We start from the raw sequence: 26660 nt of genomic DNA on the forward strand, positions 1-26660 counted from the left end.
GGATGATGGTTGGATGAGGGATGGATGAGGGATGATGGTTGGATGAGGGATGGATGAGGGATGATGGTTGGATGAGGGATGGATGAGGGATGGATGGAGGGATGATGGTTGGATGAGGGATGGATGGAGGGATGATGGTTGGATGAGGGATGGATGATGGTTGGATGAGGGATGATGGTTGGATGAGGGATGGATGGAGGGATGGATGGAGGGATGATGGTTGGATGAGGGATGGATGGAGGGATGATGGTTGGATGAGGGATGGATGGAGGGATGATGGTTGGATGAGGGATGGATGGAGGGATGATGGTTGGATGAGGGATGGATGAGGGATGGATGGAGGGATGATGGTTGGATGAGGGATGGATGGAGGGATGATGGTTGGATGAGGGATGGATGGAGGGATGATGGTTGGATGAGGGATGGATGGAGGGATGATGGTTGGATGAGGGATGATGGAGGGATGATGGTTGGATGAGGGATGGATGGAGGGATGATGGTTGGATGAGGGATGGATGGAGGGATGATGGTTGGATGAGGGATGGATGGAGGGATGATGGTTGGAGGCATTTTTGCTATCGTGACGATGAAAGTCATGACCAAGCCAGCATTTTTTTACTCCAAGCAGCTTTTCCTTTAAACCTGAATCGACCTGAGACAGCAGCCTCACTTCATGAAACCCAATTATTTCAACAGGAGCACTTCTTTCCAGACGCCACTGACCAGGCAGGGATGAGATGTGTTGTACATGGAGTTGATCACACAAATACGGTGCGGGTGCCTCATAAATTCTGCCTACCAATAATGTTATTGACAGACTCAGAGGGAGGCGAGTAGGAAATAATTCATCAACTTAACGATGCATGATAATCATTACGCCAGTGTCCATCTGCATGATTTCTAGACTCTAGCTTAACAACTCCCTTTTCACTTTACCGTAACTTCAAAATTACTCTTTACTCTTCTTTTCTCCATTTGGAGCTTTTCTGGTTTTTAATCACTCTTGAAAAAAGGGGCAATATGAGAATCGATATTTGTCTTCATGACATGAACATTAAATGAAGGAATGGCGTGTTTGATTGTGAAAGTTTCGATACGTCAGCTGAGGATTTGTCTCTGTCACCGTTTCTTCTCATCGCCATGGTGATCAATCTTTCTCCTAAGAAAACGAACATTTGCAGCATGTTCTCGCACACTTGAGCATCCGTGAGTCACGTTATTAAAGCTTCGCTAAGCGGGGAGCAGAGAGGCTCTTCCTGAGCTCTTGGTGAAATGGCACTATGAATACTGTGCGCTCGTCACCGGGGGCACTGCAGGTGTACTGCATACTGCATGTGCTCAGTCATTTATTACTACACGTAATTTCATGTCTCCATCTCTCATACATATGTGGCCTCTTTGTCCTCAATTTATTACAGGAGTCCTTTGACAATTTGAGAAATAGCTGCTGAGTTGCTGTAGATTTCTAAAACTCAAATGTTTACAAGGTACATATGGAACTGGAGCAGTAAGCTGGCACAGCAGGAGAACACCAGCAGGAGAACACCAGCAAGTTCCCCCAAACCTTGGGCATGTGCAGAATGGGCCAAGGAGGAAGTCCTCTCCCTTGTGGGTCTACCAGATTCAGGGACGCCCCTCTCTGAGTGTCCCCTCAATGCTGTCAGTTCAAAAAAGGCAGCAGGAAACTGTAAGTGTCGAGCTGAGAGTCCTGCCTCAAATCTGTTGATGAGACTGTAAGCTGGTTTGGTCGGTTCAGACACAGGGTTGGTGGAACAGAGGCTGCCATGTAAGGTGCTCGCCTGCTCGTCAGGGGCCACTCGGGCTCCACAGTGATAAATCCCAACTTCTGCTCTGTTTATGAGCCCTTGTTCATCATCCTGGTCCTGCAAGTGTGACACAGTGATTGAAGATGGAGCTTCAACTGACATTTCACACATTCCAGAAATTCTGTAAGAAATGTGATCCACAAATTGCTTCTCAGTACTGACTTGTGCAGCAATAGAAGTCCATGATACAATATCAGTCCGACCAGGGATTCTCAAACTGGGGTACATGTACCACTGCTGGTACGCAAGCTCCCTCAAGTGGTACATGGAGAAATCCCAGAATAAAAGCTTTTAATGGAACAGGTCAAAAACATTTAAAACAATCTAAAGAGTAAATGAATACATCATAAATAAATGCAACCCGATCAGTAATTCACAAGAAGGTTTTTCTTTCTTGTAACATTTTTTTTGTCTGAGACTGCTTTGCGATCGCAGTCATTCACAACGTGTGCAGCTGGAGCGTTTGTGTTAGCAGCTCACGTTAGCTGCTAAATTTAGCAACAAACAGGGAGGAGCTGTGACTCCAGTATCTCCAGCGTGAACCCAGGAACCTTTGACCCAAACACCCAGGACTGAAAGACTGGCCCACCCACTACAGTCGTCCAGGTCCGGCAGTTCACCATGAGCTCCACCAGCAGCTCACTAGCAGGTGATCTAGCAGGAGGGAATCACAGATCCCAACACTGGTGGTGGAGGAGAAGCAGATCCTGCACTGTGGTGATCAGCCTGATTCCTGCTGGAGGAGACGGTGATGGAGCCGCAGCTCCTGGACCAGCCGGAACTCTCCACCACGTGTGTTGGTTCAACCCACGCTTCTCCTTCTCTGCTCACCTCTACAGCAGAACCAGAGCCAGCGCTCCTCTGATTGGTCGGATACATTCTGACTTGTGTTATTCTAAAACTTTCAAGTGCATGTCTTTGTTGCATAGCAACCACTTCAGCAGTGCTCAGTGGTGGACATGTTGTCCTGCCTGCATAGGACCTGCAGAGAACACAGCACCCACTACACCCTATGCACTGAGCCAGTACTGAGTGTGTATTACTACTAAAGGTACTCCAACAGAGGCTCCCCCCACTTACCTATTTTCAGTTATATTTATTAGATAATTCAATGTGTTTGATCAGTGATCAATATGTCAATATATAGATCAGTAATTGGTACCAGTAGGTCTTTCCATTGTGACCTCAGAGTTCAACAGCCTGACATAAACATTTCAACCAGTTCAGATTCATCAACATGTTCCAGCAGGTGTGTTTCATGCCTCCTTCTGATTGGCTGATGTGTGGCCCCTCTCTCATTGTTTCTATTCAGCTAGTGGGGCCCTTTGAGGAACTGTGTTGTTCCCTCTGAGGAACCGTGTTGGCCTTCTGAGGAACTGTGTTGGCCCCCTGAGGAACCATATTGGCCCCCTGAGGAACCATATTGGCCCCCTGAGGGACAATATTGGCCCCAGAGGAACCGTGTTGGCCCCCTGAGGAACAATATTGGGCCCCTTAGGAACCATGTTGGCCACCTGAGGAACCATGTTGTTCCCTCTGAGGAACCATATTGGCCCCCTGAGGAACCATGTTGGCCCCCTGAGGAACCATCTTGTTCCCTCTAAGGAACTGTGTTGTTCCCTCTGAGGAACCTTGTTGGCCCCCTGAGGAACCATATTGTTCCCACTGAGTAACCGTGTTGTTCCCTCTGAGGAACCATGTTGGCCCCCTGAGGAACCATATTGGCCCCCTGATGAACAATATTGGCCCCAGAGAAACCTTGTTGGCCCCCTGAGGAACAATATTGGCCCCAGAGAAACCTTGTTGGCCCCCTGAAGAACCATGTTGGCCCCCTGAGGAACCAAATTGTTCCCTCTGAGGAACTGTGTTGTTCCCTCTGAGGAACCATGTTGGCCCCCTGAGGAACCATGTTGTTCCCTCTGAGGAACTGTGTTGTTCCCTCTGAGGAACAGCGTTGGCCCCCTGAGGAACCGTGTTGTTCCCTCTGAGTAACCGTGTTGTTCCCTCTGAGTAACCGTGTTGTTCCCTCTGAGGAACCATGTTGGCCCCCTGAGGAACCATATTGGCCCCCTGATGAACAATATTGGCCCCAGAGAAACCTTGTTGGCCCCCCGAGGAACAATACTGGCCCCAGAGAAACCTTGTTGGCCCCCTGAAGAACCATGTTGGCCCCCTGAGGAACCATGTTGTTGCCTCTGAGGAACTGTGTTGTTCCCTCTGAGGAACCATGTTGGCCCCCTGAGGAACCGTGGTGTTCCCTCTGAGGAACCATGCTGGCCCACTGCTGGAGCTGAAGCCAGTTGCCACGCTACTGTAGTTGAACTCTGGTCCTCATGGTTCTACTTGGAGAGTTTGATGTGTCTGCGGTGGAATTTGGTGAATAAAGCCTGAGAACCAGTGAGCTGGACGCTCACCCTGAGGAGGGTTGTTGGCCCTGCTACATCAACTGATGATCAGCTGTTTCCCGCCAGCCTGCTCCAGCTGATGAGCCGGCCTCTCCCTCCTTGCATTCAGCGCTGATTCCCTTCCACACTCTTGGCGAATGTGGTTCCTCCACCCTGAGCCCTGCTTGTCCTTCGCTCGTCCTCTGTTGCCACTCTTGCCTGTTCGCTGGTTCGATGACATCCATATCAGGAGCTGTTGGTGCTGTGACTGGCAGCTGACCGGAACTGCTGCTGTCACACTACACCAAGGGGTTCAGTTCAGTTGGACTAAACCAGGCAGGTCTGAAGACACCCTCAAGTTTTTCCCTCAACTAAGCATAAGGCACCCGTGCACCCTCCCACATCTCTGCCACCGCTGTTTACCTTTAACCCTTTCTGATGCAGCGCTAAGCTACATTCCAATCTATTCAGGTAACCTAATCAGAGAGACAACAGAATGGGGCACAAGACCTTTCTTGGCAGGGACCAGTTGCCAGGCAACCAGCAGACCCTCCAAGAATGTGACAGGCCTTTGCCAAGAAACAGTCCAGCACATTACACCACATACATGGCATTTTGTTTTCCTCTTACAGTTTTCACGAGGATTAAACAGAAGGAGAAATGACATGCTAATTAGTGGGTTTGTGCGTGCAGGGAGGCGGATTTTGTTTTGTGTCCTTTGACAAACATAAGCTCGCATTTCCAGCAACATTCGGACTGTACAGTGTCACTGTAGCCAAATGTAAAGCCATACATTTTAGGGAGCAGGCTCAAGTCACCGATTCTGTTTATGCCCCCCACCCCCATTCTTTCTATTTGAGAAAAACATCTCTACCCCCAGTTACAAATAATATACATAAATAAATTATAAATGGCTCAGATGTTACAAGCATGATGCAACTGTTGTGTCAGTCTTCTCTCATCTTCTTGTCATCCTGACACGCACACAAACAAACACACACACACACACACTCACACACACACTCACACACACAAAACGCTTCAGTACTTATTATGTACAAGACATTTCAGTGGGAGTAGGGTGTCAAGTGTTTCCTTGTTTCTCTTTCACACCATGATACATTCATTTCATCATTGCTATCATTTTACTGATGAGTACAAATACATACAGGAGAGCTAAATCCACTGATTAGAGAAAGTAGGAGGGAGGGGAAGAGTGGCGAGTTAAAGCTTTTTGTCAAACACACACACACACACACACACGGAACACAATGGGGATCTCAGGAGAAACGAGCTGGCCTTGAACTATATAGTCTGTTCGTGGCGGTGTTTCTTTTTCTTTCATCCCTCTTTTGCTCCTGTAAGTGTTGCATTCAAATATTACATTATTGCAAACATACAGTGAAAAGCAAAATGGAGTATTATTCAGACTGGCATTCCACCTGCATTATTTGTGGTTACAATTTAAGGTGTTGTAGAAACATTTTGCAGAGTGGAAATGCTGACCTTCACACACTCATCCACAAATAAAGCTGAGAAAAACAGAGATATTAGTTTATTATTGTGGCAAAGCTACTGTAGATGTTTTTCCCACAGTGTTTAATAAAAAACACAGAAGGGAGGATTAGTGAATCTGTCAGGACCAAAATGATCAGCAAAATGTCACAATTTCCTGTTTGCAACACAATTCCCAACCCTGGCCTCCCTTCCTGTCACTGCTCTACTTTGGAATAGGGTTATCCAGGCTGTCTGCACTGTATCTGCTGCTCCTTTGTAAAACTCTTCTAATCTTCTGTCACGTCCCTGGGGCCCAAACACAGCCATGATGGACGAAAACCCACGCGACAGCTTTCTCACACACATTCCCTACCACCCTTCCAAATCAATTCCCAATGGCTTTCTTGGGGGACGCTCAAAGCTGCTCCTGGGGCAACATGATGCAGATGTAGGAACACACACTTTCAATACACGAGGGATGGGAACATGGAGGGGCACACACTGCCCTCCAAGACATGGAACTGACAAACGGCTGAGTGGCCGCAGGCATGATGGCCATATCTGAACCCTCAACACACACGGAGCTTGTACGTGTGTGACAGATGGCGGGGTGTGCGTGTGTGGACTCAAGTGTCTCCGCTCACTACCCGCCGCATGTGCACGGGCCCTGGGGCAAGGAGAGGGACTGGGAAATACAGTAGAAGAGGCAGGAGGGGCTCTTCTGACACGCAGGTCAGTCTCTGATCACTTCACTCAGAGGTTTTACTGCTCGGAAGGGTTAAAGACATTACGCTGCTTTCCCACTGGCCAAAAAAACCCCTGATGCTAGAAAATGGCTTTCATCTGCCATGGGAACAGCTTTAATTAGCTTCCACTCGCAGCTCAAATGAGTCTGCAGTACACAGGGATGTTTATCTGCTCCAGCATCGATCCGCCATGACGGAACACAAAAATCGTCCGATCTTGGGCTCGTTTCACCTTCACCTGTAACTCTGACTATTTTTTTGTCGTCTCAGATACAAATTCAAGCCTCCTGCATTCAAGCAGTGATGCTCTAACATCATTCAGTTAGCATCAAGTTTGAATGACAGGCAGAGCTCTAGTCTGGTGTGCAGTCGTGGGGTTAGCGAGAAGTTTCCCTCCACACACTCTGCACGTTGCCCCATGTGTCATGTAGACTACAACCCTGGAAACAGGACCAGTGACACCAGAGATACGCCACTCAGGTGCTACTTGACACCACACACTTCCCTTCAGACTACAGTTGTGATGCATCACAAAAGCTACATGTAAGCAGATGATGGCAAAGGGAAAATACATGGAGAGTTTTGAATTTTTTTAGGATTAAAGGTACTTTTTTGTTGTGTGATGACGTGCAGAACTCCTGAACAGACGAACACGGTCCCACCAGCGACAGAGCCCTGTAGAACAACCCAGCGTCAGCCCCCAAAGTGAGCGCCTTCAAAGTCTAAAGCAGGTAAAAACGAACATTTTAAAAAGCTCTCTGTCACAACGTGACACGTCTCTAGTTTGTTTCACTGCAGAGTGAAGTGTGTGCAAATATCTGCCCTTCAGAATACGGCTGCAACAACGTATCGATTAAAAGTCAATTAATACATTCGTTTGCCAATGAATTTTATTATCGATAATTCAACAGCAAAGAAACGCCAGTGTTTTTCGACATGTAATGCTGCAAATATTTAAGGGGGAGACGAGTAGGAGTTGCGCGCACTAGCGACCACAGATCACAACAACAATGGCGGCGTCCACTGCAGCAGCACGTGGCTGTAGGCTGACAAGAGCTAAAGGCTGGGAGTGTTTCACTCTCACTAAAGAAAAGAAAAAAATGACTTGTAAACTTGGCAAGGAGGACTTCGCTTGGCACGGGAACGCGACCGTCATGAATGAACACCTGAGCAGAAAGCAGGTTGGAGTTTTAGCGGAGCTGAATGAAGACTCGCCTCGGTAAGTTAGCTTGTGGGCTGGCCTGGAGCAGACGGAGTTGTCTTGGCTGTTAACATTTAAATGTACTTTCCACAGCGGAAAGCCTGGTTTCTTTTTACGGTTCAGTCCTGGTCAGGACTCGGGTCCCATCAGTCCGTTTACTGCTCTGTTTGTGCGACAGAAACATGAACGCAAAGACGTGATCAAGTCACTCAGCAGGTTGCTGATCCGGTCTGAGGCAGAAACGCTACGTGTGTGTACGTGTGTGTAAGTGTGTGTGCGTGTGTGTAATTACCGGATACAGGAAGCGGGTCTAGATCCGATCCCAGCTTTGAGCAGTAATAGAGACCAGGCTTTAGCATGCAGCCGTGCACCTTAAAGCCGAGACATCTACGTCATGTAACATCTAGACCTGCTGTGCCACATTATAGAGTCAAGAACATGAAATGACCAGAATGTATGTTTTCAAATGAAAAATAAGGGTTTTATTTTTTTAATCTTTTAATTTTTATTGTCGCCTTTGTGAGTTAGAACACGTCTAAAACAACTTAATGCGAAATTGTGAAGGTAATTGCAAAAAACTGTGATAATCCGATGAATCGATAAAATAATCGTAGATTAATCGATAATTCAATAAATTGTTAGTTGCAGCCTTACTTCGTCAGAATTCTCTAAATTCTGGTACCACAAGACCTACAGACTGAGCATGAAACAGACCGATGTGAATGTACGGTGACCGGACATACGAGGGACATCATTTATCTTTTGAACCCTATGATATCACATAAAGGCAAGAGAGTGGAGGGCAATCAAAGTCAGTTTGTGTACTCCCACACTCGCCACACCCAGAGACACATCATTCGAAAATAAGATATTCCTCTACACCTGTCTTTATGTTGGGGATTCAGATTAAAGGGCTTGTGTATGTGGAGGCCGCCTTTAAATGCCCAGAAATCTATCTGGAGCCGGTGCGGCTCTGATGATGCTCACGCTGAATCCAGTGTCACAGCGTGAAGGCAGCAGCGGGATACAAAGGCTGAGCTGGACAAGAAAAGGGAAGGTATGTTCAACGGATAACTAAACGGTCCACCTAGTGAGAGTGATGTGTTTGGTGACAGGAGGGCAGGAGGGACTCGATGTGTGTGTCTGTAAAGACTTTCAAACCCTTTGGTTCTTAAAGCTCAGTGAAATCGAGGCATTAGCAGTCAAAGCAACATGACACCAACAGAAACATCACCTCTAGGTCAGAACACTTAATGAGCTCGTGTACAGTCGTCGAGAGCGTCAGCGACACTGAGTACATTCAGCTGCTTTATAGATGTCTGGTGTGCAGCTACACAACCATCCCATCGGGCCTCATAGCTTCTTTAAGATGTGGTTTGGATAAAATACAACTGTTCTGAACTCTCACAGTGAGATAGATACTCTTCAGATTTGTGCTGTGCTGTTTCTGTACATTTGGTTACTGACTTCCTCCGTGTTCTTTAACTCTTCGATTTTTCAACTGTACATACGTCTCCATCTTATGTCCAGGTCTGAAACTGAGTTGTAGAGGTGATAAATGCCATTACAGCACCTGCAGACAAAGTCTTTACAACCCTGAGATAAAGGGTCCTTTGACCACAGGTACCAGCTCAATGCTATGCTAGCTCCTGGGCTAATATCATCACCAGTCTGTTAACTTTTGGAGGCCAGTGAGGTCCAGGTCAAACTGTAGATCCTGGATCCTGAATACTGCTCTTAGCTGTAGGAAGGATTTTGTTTTAAGCAGAAGTTTTGGAGACGTGTCATGGGTGAGTCTGGATTTGACTGATTCCATGAGGAAAGAGGAAAGAAGGAACTCTCCAGGTTGTGGAACTCATTTTGACCGTGCCCTGGATCAGTACTCCAGAAGGACCATTTTAGGCAGCTGGGAAGAACATTTGTGGATGGATTTCGACAATGCTATGTTCATAGTCTGCGATGAGCGTATTCTCAGGATGAGCCAGGTACTCGGATGAAACGAGTGTTCACTTCTCTCATTGCTGTTGGTTGAGGATTTATTCCTACATGGGTTAAGTTCCAGACTGAGCGAATGAGACCAGGTGCTTTTATTAAAAAGCAGTAAGAACTCCGTCATCCCGAGTCAGCAGTCACTGTACACTGTCAGTTCATTTAAACATTAATAAACAAAACCACCCCCCGCCCCCATCATCTGGCCTGCAAAAATAACACTCCCCCTTTTATTTCTGTCCTCCGCACACACACACACACACACACACACACACACACACACACAAACTCTTTTTTCATCATCTAAAACTCTTCTCTCCTCAGGACAATCAGGAGTAAAGAGCCTAATATGTCTGGCAGTGACACTGAACCAGCGGCTAGGATTTGCTTACCTCACACCAGAGGCTGAGTCTGAGCTGTTTACCTTAGTCTAAAACTCAATCTGAGCTGTTTACGTTAGACTAAAACTCAATCTGAGCTGTTTACCTTAGTCTAAAACTCAATCTGAGCCGTTTACGTTAGACTAAAACTCAATCTGAGCTGTTTACCTTAGTCTAAAACTCAATCTGAGCTGTTTACGTTAGACTAAAACTCAATCTGAGTTGTTAATGTTAGTTTAAAGCTCAGTTTTAGGCTGTTAAGGTTAATCTAAAACTCAAACTGAGTTTTAGACGTTAATCTAAAGCTCAAGTCTGAGGCAGTTATCGTTAGTCTAAGGCTCAATTTTAGGGTAACATTAGTTTAAACTCAATCTGAGCTGTTTACAGTCATCTAAAACTTAATCTGACTTGTTAACGTTGTTCCAAAACTCAATCTAAGGCTAACATTAGTCTACAGTTCAATCTGAGCTGTCAATGTTAGTCTAAAACTCACTCTGAGCAGTTAACATTAGTCTTAATCTCAATTTTAGGCTGATCACGTTAGTCTACAGCTGAATCTGAGGCGTTTTGGTATCATTTGTGAATTAATCATTTCTGATGAATCCTTATTAATTTCTTGAAACCTATTCAGCAAATGACACACACTTCCACATTAAGTCGCACCCTTTCCAGTTCAAGTCCCATCATTTCCAGTTTAAGCCCCTTGTCCGTGTAGGGATACAGATCATTGTGGAGGTGTTACAGATAGACATTCAGATAATGGTGGACTCTCTTATCCTGTGTGTATACATTTATATTTCATATGTGGAGCTTTAAAGAACTCTGCAGCCAAGATGTGACACCATCCCCAATGTGAACAGAGGGTTTCAGCCTCGACATCAGAAACACACAGTGAGGCAAAAAGTATTCAGTCTGCCACCAACTGTTCAAGTTCTCCCACTTAAAAAGAAGAGAGGCCTGTAACTTTCATCATAGGAACACCTCAATATTCTGTTATTCCCCTTTGTTGGCAATGATGGAGTCAGACGTTTTCTCTCAGTCTTCACCCTGTTGCTGGTGTTTTGGCGCGTTCCTCCATGCAGACCTGCTCCAGAGCAGGGATGCTGTGGGGCTGTTGCTGGGCAACACCGACTTTCACCTCCTCCAAAGATTTTCTATGGGGTTGAGGTCTGGAGACTGGCTGGGCCACTCCAGGACCTTGAAGTGCGTCTTAGGAAGCCACTCCTTCGTTGCCGGGCGGTGTGTTTGGGATCATCGTCATGCTGGAAGAGCCAGCCACGTTTCATCTTGACTGCCTTGCTGATGGAAGGAGGTTTCACTCAAATCTCAGGATCCATGGCCCCATTCATTCTTTCTTTTACACGGATCAGTCGTCCTGGTCCTGGTCCTGGTCCCCCCCCCCCCCCCCATGCTCTACAGTAGGGGTGGTGTTCTCTGGATGCAACTCAGCATTCTCTCTCCTCCAAACACGACAAGTTGAGTTTTTACCAGAAAGTTCTATTTAGGTTTCATCTGACCACATGACCTTCTCCCAGTCCCCTCCTGGATCCTCCAGATGCTCTCCAGCAAACTTCAGACGGGCCTGGACCTGTACTGGCTTCAGCAGGGGGACACGTCTGGCCCTGCAGGGTTTGAGTCCCTGGCAGCGTCGTGTGTTACTGAGGGTAGCCTTGGTTACTTTGGTCCCAGCTCTCTGCAGGTCCTTCACTAGGTCCCCCGTGTGGTTCTGGGATTTCTGCTCCCCGTTCTTGTGATCATTTTGACCCCGCGGGGTGAGATCTTGTGTGGAGCTCCAGATGGAGGGAGGTCATCAGTGGTCTTGTATGGCCTCCATGTTCCAATAATTGCTCCCACCGTTGGTTTCTTCACACCAAGCTGCTGACCTGCTGCAGATTCAGGCTTCCCAGCCTGGTGCAGGGCTACAAGTTGGTTTCTGTGTCCTTTGCCAGCTCTTTGGTCTTGGCCATAGTGGAGTTTGGAGAGGGACTGTTGGAGGGTGTGGACGGGTGACTTTTATACTGATAACAAGTTCTACAGGTCCCCCCCCCCCATAGTTGAAGTGTTCCCATGATGAAAGTTACAGGCCTCCCATCTTTTTAAGTGTGAGAACTTGAACAATTGGTGGCTGACTCAATACTTTTTTGCCCCCCTGTATAAACTCAGAGCTGGAGGTGGGTCAGCCTGACTTCTCCTGGTCCTCTGTACTTAAACTAGGTTGATTAATGCAGCCTCAGTACTTAAGTCAACATCTCCTATTCTTGTAAATCCCAGGGCGAACTGCAGGTAAGGAGCCGCGAGTGTCTTCCTGAAGGCTGCACTGCTGAGCCGAGCAGCATAAAGGACTCAGCATAGGGAGGGCGGGATGGTTGTGTGTGCAGCAGGTTGTGTTTTTGAGGTGACAAGAGGACACAGCTGGCAAAATCAACCCCTAAAAAAACTTAAACGACGTTACACACAGCAACATGGAGTCTTCTCGTCTGCACTCACACTCACACTCACCTTTTTCTTAAAACAGCTAAACTCACAATCAAGCTGTTCTCAGGTACATTAACTGTGGCTCTGCTATAAGAAAACAGACCTATTAACACTGCATGTTCACCACCAGTCCCTTTCAAGCTCTTAAAAGCTGCTCACACTCATTTACCAACTGCTGCATCGGAGCACCTGAAGGTATTTGTCAGAGTTTTCAAATGGAAACATGACATTCTGACTGCAGCCTGTATCCCACACGCAGAATACGGTTGTGGCAACAGTGGAAATTTAATACAACCACCAGCCACTGGGGCCTTCCTTTGCTGAAAACTAAAAAAAACAAAAAACAACTCCACTCCTTCTATTGATTTGGTTTAAGATGAGAGACTGAGACCTTCCTCTGCAACCTCCGGAGCTGAACACCATGGCCTCCTGCTGAGGCTGTCACAGAATGGGCAGGGAGCTCTGGGTGCAGGCGAACTGGAGGGAAGTTCTTCTAACCGCTGTGTCAGATAGAAAGTTGGCTGAAATTGACTGTTTCCCCTCAAGGGTCGTTGGTGTTTGTGAGAATTCAGTGAATGCAGACGTAGGATTCAAGTTGCTGACTCATCAAGTCAGCGAGGAGCCTCCGAGTGACTCGCTCCAGACCCTGCCATTTCATCGTATTCCAAATATTAACACTCTCAAATGTAAAATAAGCAACTGGTGATGTGGAGAGCCGAGCTCAACGGACCGATGAGCTAAACTGTCCTAACGCTCCAGCAAAGGAAGATATTTACTGTGCTTACAGTATCTGTGACATGAGGGGGAGGAGCACACCCGTCTGCAAAGCCAGCACCCTTTAGTCTAACCAACCCTGCGGCAGCTAGCAAGACATTCATATTCATGCCACTGAATGATGCCTGGAGTCTCACCTGATTGTGCTTTTTATTTCCTTTCTGGCTCAGTGCCGCCGTAGACGCGATGGCAGTTAGCACCTCGCAGATTATGACCAAAGGCTGCAAGAGAGAGTGTCAGCCGGTGAGTGGCATGCAGACATCCAATAAAGCCATTGTCGTGTGCACAGTCGTATCCTGAAGTCACACAGTTGTCGTTAGTCAGCAAAAACCTGCTGATACGAATGTAATGATGACCCAATGAAGCGGAAGTAATGCGAAGAATAAACTCGATCGGCTCTTGCTTTCATTCCCGGTGGCAAGATGGAGAAGATGAATCCAGCAAAACGGTAACTACAGTTCAGGCAGCTCCAAAACAAAGGAGCTTTCTCTCCAACTGCCGAGGTTATTTCGTGTGTGAGGAGATGAAAGCCGAGATGCGCACAGCCTACAGGAGCTCAGTCTGACCGGAACCACCCGAGCAGGCGGGACCGTGGTCGATGCGTCTGTCATATGAATTCCTGGATATTAACTGATGCTTTTGATGCTCATCTGGAATCTTCTGGGTGGAGCCTGTAGCATGTGAACGTTTACAAGGACAGTGCGTTAGTAATGGTTAGTTAAGGCTTAATTAACCAGCTCTGAGTTCAAAGGGAGCTCTTATGTCTGATAATCATTTACTAATGGTGTTCATGGTTACTTCAGGGGTTACAAACCTGGCTGGAAAAATGGGGTGAGTCCCGCAGAGCATCAAGAAACAGTCCGTTATCAAGATAATTCCATTTCAAAATTTACCAGCACATAATTAACGCAAATGAATGATGTGGTCTGATACGACATTAACATGTTAAAGTGATTCATTTTTCCCCAAAAAGATTTTTCTGAGTGGATCGATATTTGTAAAGAAAACTCCCATGACTTTTCCCAAATGTACTAAACTATGCATTTCAAAATTGACGCTTCAAAAATCCACAGCTTTCCCAGGTTTCCCACCACTGAATGAACCCTGGGAATGTCACTGACAAAGCAGTGCCAGTCAGAGCGATCCGACACACGAGGCCGCCGCCGCTCACGCCAGTTCACTAACGCAGCTGAGCGGCAGACGATGGCACCAGTGGTGCAACTGTAGTCACATGATGACGTTTGTGTTTGCAGTGTTGCTCCTTCAGAATCTGACTAAAACCTGGAATAAAGGACTTTCTCCAGGGGACAGCTGTCCGAAAAATTGTTCTTTTGTCTTCCAGTACAAAGCAAAGAAAAGATACTTAGTTCTGAAAGGCGAGGCTGCAAATATCAGTCCATATACTGACTTCAGACTTGATCACGCGCTGACAGGAGTGAGGAATACGAGAGCAAAACAAAGGAATTCACTGACGTGAATCACAGCTCTTTTCTGACTGATTCCTTTAAAAACACTCCGGAGTGCATGCAGATTTACAGCTTGACCCTGCAAGAGAGTCAAGCTGGAGCGTCTGATCGTGGGCACGCTTCATGTTTACAAGCCGTTGTGAGTGCATGTAACAAGTGTGCACGTGTGTGAACACTAGATAAACTAAAGGTTTTCTGTTTGTGCTTTCACTGCGCACGGGGCAAACAAATGGGTTTGACACATAAAGCACAGCACTCTCATGCAGAATGCATAAGCCCCGCAGGCAGGCTTAAAACAAACAGTCAGTGTGTCCATAGACAGGCCTAATACATCTCAGATCACACACACACACACACACACACACACACACACACACACACTAAAACTTTGACAGGTTTAATTCATCCCTGTGGACAGGTAAGGCCAAATACATTGAAAGGATGAAACACACACACACACACATACACACACACGCACACACACACACACAATACGGCAACACCACTGTAAACACGTCATCCATAAAACAATGTTTCTGCTGACAACACTAAAGCATTCTGTGCCTCCCCTCTTTCCCCCTCCCCTCCCTTGTTTTTCCTCCCCCTCCTCCTCACACCTTTATCTCTTTAACTCGGCGAGGAGAGACGTGAATCAATGCGTCAGGTCATCCTGGGATAAAACAAAACAGATTGCATATGCATCTCCCTGAACCAGGAAGCCCGCCTGTGTGGATGGAGTGTACACCGTGTGTGAGCCGTGGGTGAGCCGTGTGTGAGCCGTGTGAGCCGTGGGTGAGCCGTGTTTGAGCCGTGGGTGTGGGTGGTCTTGCAAGCTGTAAGTGCCGATGACAGAAAACATCCTGCTGGAGGGGAGGGTGGCAGCAATAACACGCTGCCTCGCGCCTTCTCACCTTCCTTCACTTTCCCTAAATTCCATCAGTAATGAGTGAGGAGCAACTCAGGGGAATCCAGATAAAGACAGACGAGGTGATACGGCTCCAGATAGACACATCGAGCGAGGAACAATAGAAACGCACATTGCTTTTGTTGGCTCCATCCATCTCTGTCCAATTCTGTCTACGTCTCCACCTTCCGATAGCTTCCTCACGTCGCTGGCTTTTCATCGACTGTCACTCTGCATCAACACTGCAGTTTCACTGGCAAAATCACAGCTTAAATAATGAAATGCAAATGCATGTCTGTGTACAGCAGCATGCTGTGTTCTTGAGGGTGTGATCAGAACGACACGCCTCAGGAAGTCCAGCCTGCGGCGGTTGCCCTGTGGCAAACAGCTATTACATAAGTGAGGCAGGACACAGCCACTGAGCCCAGCTGAATCACATCCTGTGTTGACCTCATTAGTGGACGGCATTTCTTAATTGCACAAAATGACACTTTCCACCGTCACTTCTACAAAAATATTGCTTGGTAATATTCTGAGTGCTAAATATTCTGCTGAAAGTAGTTATGAACTGCTGGTACTGCACGGCCATGAACACGCATGGACTTGCCGGTTCACTGACGGACGGTTCTAAGGGTCGCGTTTGTTCAAGAAGTGTGTGTTTTTTGTCAAAGTATTTGTGGATTATTTAGCGTAGTGCCGGATTAAGACCTGGATTATACCAAGCGATGACTTTGTCAATTTGTAGACTGACGTTTTTGGACACCCTTGCTGTTGTTAGCCATCAGTCTCCATTAGCTTTAAGCTACATGCAGCGCTAGCACTGACATTCCCTTTTCCCCAGAAAGCACAGCAGCAGGGACAAATGCAGCCGTCTCCTCGCCACCCCCCACATCAGCACCCCTACCTGCCCTCGCTGGCCCCGTGTCTGAGTTGTCACCACGTCTGCTGACAGCTGCTGCTACACCTCATGTTGGAGAATTAAGCAGCGTCGCTCCAAATCGTGTTGGCGTGGATAAACAGGTACACCATTCAGTCGGTGAGTTTAATTTTGGGTTGAGATTACAAAACCTAAAACCACATGCTGACTCCACTAATCCACGATCATCTGAAACAAACTGAATGTGTCCTCACCGGTAGACGATGGGGCCAGCCTCCCCCAGCACAGTAATTGCATGAAAGATCCAGGTACTGACATCGTTATCAAATGTCTCACTCTTGTTTTTCTCTCCATCAAACAGGCTGCTGGATTCGTTACTTGCTCTCCTCGCTGGGATGTAGAGCAGAGGAAGAGATGTGCATGTGGATGTAAATCACATCTGTGGGAATCAGAGTGTTAAGGACAGACGATGTGATGTGTGAACACGAGCTGTTGTGAGATAGAGTTTACCACCTTCAGCCTGGCGTGTTGTTTTCCTCGTCTCCCTCAAGTCCTTCAGCTAAACCCAACGAACAGCTAGCTTAACATCGAACAGACTGAAGTGACAGTCAGTGCGCTTGCTAGAAATTTAGCTGGAGAAGAGATTCTTGTTCCTATCAGCCGGAAAGGAAATTTTAAGCTTTTGATGAATGTTAATAAGTTCCGAGCTGTCGTCTCCCACAGCTGTGGGGTGACTGTCTCCAGCCTGGTATCTCAGCGCCGCCGCCCAGGGTCACAGTGTGACTTGGAGCGACGTGATGTATTATTTCAAACTGACATCAAATCAAAAGTGCGCATGCATTCAATATAATGTGAGCAGGGTTCTTCCAGCGGCATGGGGGTGCACTGCTTCTACTGGATTCATCCTCAGCTGTCTGAGCGTCTCTTGATATTTTATCAATCACAGCACACAGATTCTCCCTCACAAGCACTCCGGTTTGAAATCTATCAACCTTTTACTTCAAGCGTACGATTGAGGCAGAAACACAAGAGAAGTGTCATTTTTGTGAGGGCGGTAGGACAAGAACGCGACTGCATACAAGATCTCTTCAGATATATTTAAGATTTATGGTGGGAAGTTTAAGTTTAGCAGCGGTGAGACACTGCTGGGAGATTTCTTGGCTCTCGATAAGAAAATAACTTGGCTCCTGCTTTTGGTGGCTGGCCTCACCCGCACCGAGTTTGTTCAAACCCTTTTCTGAGCTACAGGCAAATGCAGTATTATGCCTCGCATCCGCCCCAACTGACCTCTCACTGAAAACTTTTTTTACACTGACTTTGCACTGCTGGACTCAGAGGAGTTAGTTTTTGTGGTTGTTGTTGTTGTAAAACAAGGAGAAATAGGATTTACAGGACTTAATATTTCCAATCTTTACAGGATCTTCTTTTATCCACTCAGAGCACTGGAGTTCATGCTCACGAATCAACATGACACACCAGTCTGAGCTGCGAGTGCCGAGAGTCCGCTTCAGTCCCTGCCATCTGTTTGTGGTAAAATGAGCCGAGGCACCTTTCTAAACACAATCAGAGAGCGAGGAAAAATGGAGCAGTAGGGGACGGGGATGGGAAAAAAGAGAGAACAGCATGAAGAGGTGGTAAACAATTTCATGCAAATAAAGGGTGAACAATAGGTGAGCTTTCAGTCCCCCCCCCCCCCCTCTCTCTCTCTCTCCCGAGCCAGGGCACAGCTTTTCGACAGGGATAAAGCAGGGAGAGGGGTGTTTTTTTTGCAGACTATTGAATGCTCTTTGAAGCATTCCCAAAAGGTTGATCCTATTCACAGAAAGGTTTCCTATTTCTCTGATGCTCTTCAATAATTCATCGTCCTTTTTATGGTTTGGTTTCAGCATTGGAAGGATTACCTAAACCTGGCTGCATATGAATAATATCATTGTGATATTCTCCATCCAGAGCGCTGCATCCACAGTGCTGTGGGTATTGGAGATAGATTAAAAAACAGGGGCGAGAGACAGTGAGATGTGGAAATGTGAGGCATCAAATACATAACTAATGGAGTTCTGTGGCTTCCAAGCGTGGCGCGTCGCTCTTGATCTGCTTCATAGGTCAAAAGGCGTTTGTTTGTATCAGTACACAAAGGAACAGAAATGTTACTGCACATTTGCATGCCAGACATGAGCATCTTTTCCACGACTGCTCAAGCTTCACATCCATGTGAAACAGCCACTTCAGGTTGTTAGAGTTATAAATCAGACGTTGGCACCTCTTCACGTGAATACAGGCCAGATCATTGACGCAGGCAAGAGCACGTCAAGCTGTTTCCTTCATTTTCAAGTTCCATCATAAAACTCGACACGCTCCTCTGTGTCTGCAGCTTTCAAGACGCACCAGACGAAGGAAACGTGTTCAGAAACTTCCTTAACGAAGGTGCTAACCTTCCAGAATTTTATATTAAAACCATAAACAAGAAGAGGGACTGGGAGCAAGAGAGAAAAAATGGAAGGTTATTGGATCTGAATATGACCACCGCCCACCCACACACACACACACGCACAAACCGGCCGCCTACACTCATAAACAAGCTGAGGGGTCAGTGGAGCCTTCACACGTGAGCAAAGCCAGTGTGAACTGATGTACTACCAGCTACATGCTTCACAGCTGATTGGGCTCATGCTACTTACTCACTGTGCTTTCTGACCGTTGTCATGCTCACAACCGTTCGTCGATCTCTTGAAGCTGTTCAACAGGATGTGGGCCCGTGTGTCAGTATGTTCATGGCGCAGAACTACAATAACGTCTTCCTCACTGGACAACAGTGAGTAAACGTTCAAAAACATTAAATTGAGGGGCGGTGGCGAAGCGTCGGTCCCGCGGTGAGCAGACGTGCTGGACAAGAGAAACATGGACAGAAATGAAGCAAGCCTCCTGAGAGCATGCTGGACGGTGGCGGTCCAGAGAGGAACCCGTCATCAGTCAGTGTCTTGTTATTCCTGAGCCTACATGGGAATTATTGACTTGACTTGCTGAAGCTCCTCATTGGTGCTCGATACGAGGAAACACAGGGTGACAAATAAAAGGAAAAACCTGAGCCCGTGATTACAAACATGTTTCCATTCCAGGACCAACGTGAAAATGATGCCATTATTTTGACTCGTTTATTAACAGCTTCATTCGCCTGCGGGAGGAACCAAGTGCGATTGCTAAGAAACCCAACATTACATGCACTTACCACGCCAGCAAAGAAGAGAGAGAGCAGACAGGAGCTCATTTGTTTGAAAGAAAAGGAGTATCCGTCGACAGGACACACTCTACATCTTGAGATGGCAGTTTGAAGGAAGGCTGTCCGATGTGGAACACGAGCCTCTGCTCAGCATCGGCTGGCTTGGATGCCTGGGATGTCATGTTGCCAATCACCGGCAGAAATCTCCGATAAATTGACGAGACCAATTCCCAGGCAGATCAATCAGGCTGCGATCAGCATGCACCTGACACACTTGAGTCAATAACTGGCCTTCCACAGTCACACAGCCAAAACACAACAGAGTCAAAGTGGCCCCGCACTTCAACATGATCAAACTGATATTGGGTCCAATCCACTGCTCCCAAAGTGTGTGTGTGTGTGTGTGTGTGTGTGTGTGTGTCTGTGTGTCTGTGTGTGTGCGCGCGCTGATCCAGGGTAGTTAACGAGGCTGTCAGCCTCCCCTCTCGGTACCATTTGTTCTGACACACAATATCCAAGCAGACCAACATGCAGAACTACAAACCACGTGAGAATGTTTCCTAAATCCAGGAGGAAGGTTCTTTGTTCTGGACCACTTCATAGTTCTACTTTGATCTTGTTCTCCCCACTAACACACCATTGCAGACCCAGACTCCTTCAACCGTCTGGTTGGGTCCCACCTGAGCACCATTGCTGGGTGTCCACCACCAAATGAACCTCTCTGACAATGAAACCAGACCAGACTTCAAATCATGGGAACAGAAACAACTGTGTTTGTGTGTGTGATGCTACCGACGATCCCAGCGTCACATTCAGGAAGTAACGATAAACTACAGCACCGGTTGTGATCCCAGTGAGGGACACACAACACAGTGCTGGGAGTTTGTCAGACACTCTTCAGATGACAACTTGTGAACGACTGGATTTTTCCCACCACTGACTGTCCATTATTTAAGTTTATTTGTAGCTTTTGGCTAAGCCAGTGATGTGGATTTCTGTGTGTGTGTGTGTGTGTGTGTGTGTGTGTGTGTGTGTGTGTGTGTGTGTGTGTGTGTGTGTGTGAGCTTCATCCCGGAGTACAGGAGATACAGGCTGCAGCTGCACTCTGTCACTTTGGCCCGGGTTTGCAGAGGAGCAGCTACGGGTGCACAGGGTCACATTAGAGTCAGACTCACTTTAATTGCCTTGGGCAGTAAATTGCATGAGCAGTGCAAGAGGATAATTACACAGCTGTGTCAATAGGCATGGCAGCGGGCCAACGCCACCTCAGATGACCGCTCACACAACGCAGCATTTTCATCTCAGCTCAAGCTTAATTCAAAGTGTTTATTCTCATTTTCAAATGAGATGATCTCCACCCACAGAGTCTGAATGCCATTTCAGAAGCCATGTCCATCCAACATGTACATCACATGACTGTGCACAGTGGGCACACATGTGCCATACACCTGTCTACTCTGTGACGGACGGAAAAAACACTGGTGGAAGTATTATTAAAGGTAACAAGTAGAAATACTGCGCGTAACCGAAGTATACGCATTGACACTTGACATGGAAGTCTTCTTGAGGACTGATCCGTCTCTGGAAGACTTCACACACACACACACACACACACACACACACACACACAAGGACAAAATCACAAAAGGCTGATGTCACATGTTTGGTAGAAGATGACGATGACAGGGCTCCTCACCTCAGGTCTGAACTCTCTTCACTCAGGATGATGGCGCTAGACGGTTTCCTGGGTTGGTGCTCACCACTCCAGCAAGTTAATACAAAGTGCGTGTTGCCTTAGAAACACACCTCTGTCTTTCACCGAGGTTGAACAGGGCCAGTTCTAAAGCCCCCTTCATCTCTCTGGATCAACAACTCCAAAAACTGTTGTTAGCAACGCCAACAGAAGGCGGTTCGTTCGTAGTGCATTTCAAAATGAAAGCATGTTGGTAGCGTGGAGTGGCTTGAGGTATGCTGAAGACGAGGCAGCTGTGCCACTTCTTCCTCCGCCACCGCCGCTGGGTTCAGGGCTCAGGTCAGTCTGTCAAGGCAAAAGGGCTCAAAGAAGTTTGTAAGAACACTTGGAACATACAGAATTAAGTAGCATACATAAAACATGAAATGAGATGCTGCCCAGACATACTACGAGGAAGCTCGTCGTGGGACTTCACATCTCAAGAATAATAATATGCAGTTAAGTTGAGTGTGTGTGTGTGTGTGTGTGTGTGTGTGTGTGTGTGTGTGTGTGTGTCAAGCAGAATCACTGCACCTGCAAATGACACTGAAACACAGCAGATACTCTGCTCAGGCTTTTTTCATTTTTCTTGACATGAACATTTTGGTGGAAACATTTGGGGGACAGTCCTGTGAGAGGAACTTGCTGGTGCGTGTTCAGTTCTGACCTGTGAAAGTGGATCACCAAACATGTCACAGTTCTTCCAGATGGGGACATGAATATCCGCATCACGTTTCTCGCCATGAGATATTTCAGTCTGGAACAGTGTGGTGACCCGAGCAGCAGACTGACTTCGCCACAGTGCTTGGCGAAGTTTTCTGTCTGTAGTTAAAATAAGAAACATGTTTTAAAGAGTGTATAAAAAAGGTTGATGCTTGTCACAAATGGTGCATGTGGCGAGTGGTTAACGGGAGATGTCATCACCAACTGCAGTGGTCAACCACACAGTAAACAGGTGTGACAGGCGTCTTGCTTTGACTCACCTTCTGTCTTTTCCCTCTGGAGATGAGAGCTACATTCATACAAGCGTGGGGTTGAATCGGCTTAGACGAGAGCCCAGACTTACAGCGGATGAGTGACCACAGGCTTCCAGGAGTGATGGGGTGGCCACTCAGCCACGGGCACAGGAATGCAATGATGTGCTGGAGTGTAGGATTGGAACAAGTGTTCTCCTTCACTGCCTTGTAGGCTCGTGGCAACACACAAAGTCACTTTTTCTGGTTTCTGAAATGAGAAATATTACTTTCCTTCAGTTTATTTAATTTTCTGTCTTTTTCAAATAAATAAACACAGATTGCAATTTCAACCCGGTATGAGGAACTTCTCATATTCTTCGGGGCTGGATGTCATGTACATCACAGTTTCATTAGAGCCACTTAATGTTTAATAACTGCCACGAGAACCGAAGGCGGACTTCCAGCAGATGGGAGTTTTTGGTCCCGTCTTTGACAGCCGTGATTGTAACACTATATTGTGTGCGTAAAAAAGACAAAATAGCAAATGTGATCAAATAAATGACTCCCAAGAACACTCAAGCGCTGTAAAAGCACTAGTTCCCACCTTCTCCAGGGTTGAGAGCAGCGTGCAAACCTGAAGCAGTCAGTCTCTAACAGCTGCTGTCAGCTCTGATTAACCCTGTGGTGTCCGGCTGGGCTGCCGAGGTGAATGAGCCTCTTCCGAACCAGGCAGCACATCGATGCGAGGTGTCAGGACTCAACCTGATGAAGGGCCTGATTCTGACGTTACCTCACAGCAAAGTGACACGTTAGGGTTTTACGTTACGACCCACCCTCAAATAAAGCCCCATTAAGGCTAACCCTGGCCCAAGCACTCCTGGCTTTTTTGTAGCAGGAACAGCTTAAACCAGCATTCAGTCCTGAGTCACGTGACGCTGCAGGAGCCACGTGTCTCTATCGGCTTGGGTCCAATCAGCATTGTTTGAAACACAAATCCTGGGTGAATGTGTTCATTTGCATGTGGCCTTCAGGGCCTCGAATTTTGGATGCAGAATGGTACAGAGAAGCAGAGAAAAGAGGTCGAGCAGGCTGCTGTGCACCGGTCCGGACAGACGCAAGACCCAGAAACATGATGGGTTCCACTGGTAGATGTTCTGCTGCTGTCACTGAGCACTGAATGATGGTGGTGGTTAGCTAAAGTAGCTGTTGAAGTGTCTTCTTCTTTACCATGATGTACATGCTAATGTTAGCCCCTGGAGACATTGTCCAAGAGTCAAAGGTACAGAATACAAAATCAGCCTTTCGTCCATCCCTCTGTCCCAGCTGACAGCAGCACCTTCCGTATCCAGACATTCATGGGACTCTGGGATGACCTGAAAAGATGGTGGTGGTCGAAGGTCGCGGTCACCTCTCATGGACACAATACCTCAGGAGGGAATTCCTCCAACTATAGCAGAAACAGCCACTGGGACTCAAGGATGGTGTGAAAACATTTTGAAAAGGTCAGCAAGGTCAGCGTGACAGGCACACGTCACGGCGCCTGCTGCAATGCTGGCTCACACGCACAGCTGTCTGTGTGCAGTGAGTTGTTTATGCAGGTCTGCGAAGTCCTTCGTGCTTCAATATGTGGAAGATTTGCCAGCTCAGAAGCGGTAAGAGAGGCGAAGCTTCTGATGTGTTGGGTGTGTTGAATCTGCTGATGACTGAGACGCTGCTTCACCACAGGGAGTGGAGACCGCACACCGTTGTTGTAGATGTAGTGAATTTAGACCTAAAACATCTCCTTACCACACACACACAGACACACACACACACACACACACACACAGAGGCAGTGCTGATGGCTCATTTATGGATTTAGACACATAATAGTTGTGATGTTAATTTCAGCGAATCAATCTAAATAGTCAGAAGAAAGTGCTCACTCGGGGAATTCTGAGCCGCTGCCCCTCATCCCATCTGTCACAGATGCAACGATCTGAAGCCTGAACTGAACAATGTTAAACTGACGTGATTAAATGGTGCATATTTTGCACTGGAATCAAATATTTACCTTCAGTCTCTTTTTGGTGCAAGTAAAGTGCTTAGTCATTCCATGAAGAGTAACTGTTTTTTGGCGTCCGGCTCAGTTCACGCCTCCAACGTTTGGATGACATTGGGTGGTTTGTGGTTTGATATGTTGTGTGTTACATTGATATCTTTCTGCCTGGAGACTGGCTGCTCTGTAAAATATCCTCCTCCATCAGTCTCGTCTGCTTCCTAGCAGCTCAGCTCGATATGTTCTGAGATTATATAACACCACATTGATCCTGTATACTATGTACATTATATTCTGTCTCCCAAACACTTAAATCCATCTTGAAACGGTGCTCAAGTGCCACTATGATTATGTTTACAGTGTTGTCTATAGACTGTCGATAGGCTCCAGCTATGAGCAGCAGGGTGTGAGCCTCAAAGGAAGAGTAAGAAGAATCAAAACGAGAGTGACAGAGGCTCCAGTGTCCTGACGAGCTTCGATCTGTCGCAATTAAAACGCAGCAGAGGGCACATGAGGGTAGGTAGAAGATGGCGTCATGAAAGACATTTGTGAACCTTGAACCTGAAATGCATCATCACACGTGGAGGCCTCTGTGGTAGGTGACGGCCACAGTGACCTTGACATCAGATCACCAAAATCCTTTCACTTTATCCCTGAGTTCCAGGGGATGTTAGTTGCAACTTTGGAAAATTTCCCACACGGCGTTCCACAGATGAGGAGCCGGACAGACACCCTGGTAACATCCCTGGTCTAAAGCTGTCATCAAAAGTCAACAATGTGCTGAAATACTCAAAACTGTCTCAATTCACAACACTCACAAATGTATAATTGGGTTCATGATGTCAAAGCAGCAAAAGTAAATGAAAAACAGAATATAAACGAAACACAAAAAATTGCCGGATAGATTTTCCCAGCTGTTCCTGCGTTGTAAATCAAAAGAAGGCAGTCCATAGATCAATAAGAAATTAGCGTCCCAGGAAGATCCAGGCTGTCGTTTCAACGTTAGCACCGCTTGTGTGACGCTGGAACACGGAACGAGACCCTCTAGAGCGCGGCCAACTCCACCGTCAAAGCCAAATATTCCGCTCTGAAGAGAAAGTATATCATCCACATCATCGGTGATCAGTTCAATTTGTCTGTGAGCATAAACAGGAAAAGTGGTTTACTGTGGGCTCAGGAGGTCGTTTCCCAGTCCCACATTGTCAGTTTCTGATGTAATGCACTTGAACACAACAGGGAGGGACGACTTCCTCAAGAGGGAAAAGGACACAAAGAAATATCACTGACCTACTGAGTCACACAAACGGAGGCTGCTATTGTCTGGAAGCCTCGTGCTTTCCTGAGAGGCATCAAGTGTGAGCTCACACGATGGAGAGTGAGAGCAACAGGTGTGTGCGTGTTCACGTGGTACACAGTCCATGTTGGAGGCGACATGCTCACCAGACAGCTCCATCTCAACCCTCACGCCTCCTTTCTACACCTGGACTTCGTCTCATGTCCATTGGTTTCGTCCTCCTCCAAGCCCCTCCCCTCCTCCGAGCTCCTCCCCCTCTGTTCTTTTGGCAGACAAAGAACAGGTAAACAGGCTTTTGCTATCTGCATCGTGATGTGGCTATTCCACGCGGTGGGGTGGGTGGTGGCGGCGGGGGCGGTCAGCTTAGCCATCTTGGGCTTATCAAACATGACATGACTCGACATCTGTGGATTGTCGGTTTTGTTCCATATTCTATTCTTTGTTGTTCTTGTTGTGTATCACCTGAAATTTATGGGACAAGTTGCATGAATCAACTTCAAACATCAACAACATCAAATGTTGTGACGCACTAACACATCCATGTAGCCACCGCCTGCTGTTGGAGGACGGAGATGGCGAGAGTAGGATGGAATATTGGAGGCGCTGCCACTCCGTCATGGCCTGCTGGAGTGTCAGCCCTGTGTTCTCATCCCAGCCTGGTTGCTAGTTGGTACGATAACCCGAGCGAGGCCCGAGACATCAGGAGATTTGCAACTGTGTTTTCCATAGAAAAAAGCGCTAATATTTCAGTGAGCTATCGGGGCATTTTTGAGTGTCTGTAGTAGGAAGCTGGAGACATCACTTGACACTGATATGTATTTCTACTTTAACCCAAACCAGTGGAGGAAATGGCGGCGCCTCTGACTTCTGTACACGCCGCCACCTCCTAGTAAGTCATCGTTAC

General features: G+C 47.1%; 1 long non-coding RNA gene across 5 annotated transcripts in view; it reads right to left on the reverse strand.

The window, feature by feature from the left end:
* Positions 1 to 482: 482 nt before the first annotated feature.
* LOC147256784 (uncharacterized) overlaps positions 483 to 26660 on the reverse strand; it is a 38700-nt gene continuing 12522 nt past the window's right edge. For 2 of the 5 annotated variants that reach the window (XR_015117405.1, XR_015117409.1), the window contains exons 5-7: positions 22452 to 22692; positions 22136 to 22290; positions 21115 to 21774 (exon numbers count right to left, since the gene is read on the reverse strand). This is a non-coding gene — a long non-coding RNA (uncharacterized LOC147256784). Of the gene's footprint in view, positions 1884 to 21114; positions 21775 to 22135; positions 22291 to 22451; positions 22693 to 26660 lie in introns of those variants that run through there. The other 3 variants (XR_015117407.1, XR_015117406.1, XR_015117408.1) reach the window with 3 other exon arrangements.

The sequence above is a fragment of the Aulostomus chinensis genome, chromosome 8 (genome assembly GCF_037954235.1).
Source record: "Aulostomus chinensis isolate RoL2024-O1b breed Wild chromosome 8, RoL_Achi_v1.0, whole genome shotgun sequence".
NCBI lineage: Eukaryota > Metazoa > Chordata > Actinopteri > Syngnathiformes > Aulostomidae > Aulostomus > Aulostomus chinensis.